General features: G+C 41.1%; 1 pseudogene; it reads right to left on the bottom strand.

The window, feature by feature from the left end:
* Positions 1-232: 232 nt before the first annotated feature.
* Positions 233-626, bottom strand: LOC144232692 (small ribosomal subunit protein uS8 pseudogene; annotated as a pseudogene).
* Between the last annotated feature and the right edge of the window lie 2,676 nt (positions 627-3,302).

Below are 3,302 nucleotides of genomic sequence, written 5' to 3'. Positions count from 1 at the left end.
TCAATCACCTCTTTAAAATCCCCGTCTCCAACATTGTCAGATGGGAGGGGATAGGGTTTCAGTGTAACAAGTTTTAGGGGGTTACAATTCTGTCTATAGCGGGGCCATTCATCTTACTATTTTGCTAGTGACCCTGGAATTTGTAAGAAGTTTTTTGTGTGTATTTTTTGTTGTTGTGGGGTTTTATTTAGAGTCCAGTGAGGCATTTTATTTGCATGAATGTATTACATCCCTAGAGAAAAAAATCCAAGATTTTCCCTGCTGTATGTTTTCATCTTGCTTCTTCCATGGTCCATGATGTCAGCTGAAGTTATCAGTACAATGAAACCAAACTGGCAGGACGGGAACAGATTATTCTGCCATTTTTCTAGATCTTTGAGTTGTACATCAAACCTGGGGCTGAGCACTCCACACGGGTTTAACCTGCCCATGAGGTTCACAACAATTTTCCCAGCTCTGTGATCATCGATGATTTCAAATTCATTAATGTGACCATGCTTCATCATCAGAGTTAAAAATCGGACGATGACTTTGGAGAATGGCCTAATAAGAACCTGGCGTTTGCCTCTCTCTTCAGCATTGTTAACGCTCTTGAGAGTATCTCTCAGGACATTCATGTGCACCATTATGGTGGCATGGAAAGGTGGCAGAGAGTTAAGTTTTTTGTGGGACATTGTATTGTAGGTTGCAAGTGATAGAACTTGACTCAAAAATAGCATAAGCAAAAGAGGAATTTATTGTTTTATCCAGCTGAAACAAGGGAAAGTAAGGATGGTGTTGACTCCCCAGAGCTGACTGGGTCTAAGAACTTGAGAATCAAGACTGTCCATCTTTGTCCTAATTTTGATTTTACTCTCTCAGGAACCTCCGTGTGTGAAGGGAACAGAATAGAAGTTCTAAGGTTTCCATTCATACGGCTGATGGAGGGAGCTACTTCAACTTACCAATGGGAAAATCCACAGAAGTGAGGGTGGGAGGTAGGAGCTGGATACTATTAGCAAGAAAGGGAAAGAGGCTGGGCAGACAAAACTGGCAGATGTGTGCTGACTTGATTCATGAGCTTACATATTTAAATTCTAATAGTAAGACACCATGGCTCTCTTCTAATATCTAGAGCTGCACTGTGTAATATGGTAGCTACTAGCACATGGGACTATTTAAATTTAATTACCTCAAATTCAATACAATTAAAACTTCAGTTCCTCATTTCCAGTGCTCATCAGTCCCATGGCCAGTAGCTACTGCATTGAACAGGGAAGATGCAGTACATTTCCATCATCACAGAAAATAGTTTTAGACAGTGTTGATCTGTAATGTTCAGGTGCTTGTTCTTAAGTTAAGTCACTTAAAAAAAACTTACTATGGGGGCGCCTGGGTGGCTTAGTCGGTTGGGCGTCTGACTTTCGCTTGGGTCATGGTCTCGCGGTTCGTGGGTTCGAGCCCCGCGTCGGGCTGTGTGCTGGCTGCCAGCTCAGAGCCTGGAGCCTGTTTCAGATTCTGTGCCTACCTCTCTCTCTGACCCTCCCCTGCTCACGCTGTCTCTCTCTCCTGGAAGTAAATAAAACATAAAAAAATTAAAAAAAAAACTTACTATGAAAAATTTTAAGTATACACAATAATAGTATAGTATGAGCCCTCATCTTTAATAATTAACTGACCTTTTGCCAGTTTTAATGTCTTATCTATTCCCCTGCCTTTTTTTTGGGGGGGGGAAGGGGCAGTATTTTAAACCAAATGCCAGCTTTCATTGTATCATTTCATCTTTAAATATTTCAGTATGTCATTTCTAGCAAAAAGTTTTAAAAGGAAGCTCAGATACTCTTATCATACTGTAACAAAAGTTAACATTTATTCCTCAATACTCTATTTAATACCCATCCCTATTTAAATCTCCTAGTTTGTCTCAAAATATCTTTTTGAGTTTGTATATTTCTTTTCTATTGTTTCTATAACAGATTCCTGTAAATTTAGTGACTTAAAAGAATATAAATTCATTATCTTACCAGGTCTTTTTTTTTTTTTAATAGTTTATTGTCAAGTTGGTTTCCATATAATACCCAGTGCTTATCCCAACAAGTGCCCTCCTCCATGCCCATCACTCCCCTTCCCCTCCTACTCACCCCCATCTGCCCTCAGTTTGTTCTCAGCATTCAAGAGTCTCTCATGGTTTGGCTCCCTCCCTCTCCCCAACTATTTTTCCCCTTCTCCTCCCCCAAGGTCCTCCGTTAAGTTTCTCTTAATCCACCTATATGTGCAAACATATGGTATTTGTCCTCTGCCTGACTTATTTCGCTCAGCATAACACCCTCTAGTTCCATCCATGTTGCTACAAATGGTCAGTTTCATTCTTTCTCATTGCCTTGTAGTATTCCATTGTATAGATAAACCACATCTTCTTGATCCATTCATCCGTTGATGGACACTTAGGCTCTTTCCATGTTTTGGCTATTGTTGAGAGTGCTGCTATGAACATTGGGGTACATGTGCCCCTATGCATCAGCACTCCTGTATCCCTTGGGTAAATTCCTAGCAGTGCTATTGCTGGGTCATAGGGGAGTTCTATTGTTAATTTTTTGAGGAACCTCCACACTGTTTTCCAGAGGGGCTGCACCAGTTTACATTCCCACCAACAGTGTAGGAGGGTGCCCGTTTCTCCACATCCTCGCCAGCATCTAGAGTTCTCTGATTTGCTCATTTTAGCCACTCTGACTGGCGTGAGGTGGTATCTCAGTGTGGTTTTGATTTGTATTTCCCTGATGATGAGGGATGCTGAGCATCGTTTCATGTGTCTGTTGGCCATCTGGATGTCCTCTTTGGAGAAGTGTCTGTTCATGTCTTCTGCCCATTTCTTCACTGGATTATTTGTTTTTCGGGTGTGGAGTTTGATGAGTTCCTTATATATGTTGGATACTAGCCCTTTATCTAATATATCTTACCAGGTCTTTAGGTCAGAAGTCTGGCATGGACACCCCTGGGGCTAAAATCAAGGTGCGACATTCTTTTCGGGATGTTCTGGGAGAGAAACTGTTTACTTGCCTTTTCCAGCATCTAGAGCCTGCATTCTTTGGCTCTTAGTCTCCTTCTGTCTTCCAAATTACCAGTGTTTCATCTTTTTGACTTTTCTTCCATAGTCCTATCTCCCTCTGACCCCCACTGGGAAAGGTTTTAAGCTTCTAAGGACCCATGTGACTGTAACCCAGAATAACTTCTCCATTTAAAAATCTTTAACATAATCACACCAGCAAAGTCTCTGACCATGAAAAGCAACATATTCACAAGTTCTGAAGATTAGGATATAGATG

This window comes from Crocuta crocuta, unplaced genomic scaffold (genome assembly GCF_008692635.1).
Source record: "Crocuta crocuta isolate KB4526 unplaced genomic scaffold, BGI_CrCroc_1.0 scaffold274, whole genome shotgun sequence".
Classification (NCBI taxonomy): Eukaryota; Metazoa; Chordata; class Mammalia; order Carnivora; family Hyaenidae; genus Crocuta; species Crocuta crocuta.
This window is presented reverse-complemented; position numbering and strand designations above follow the sequence as displayed.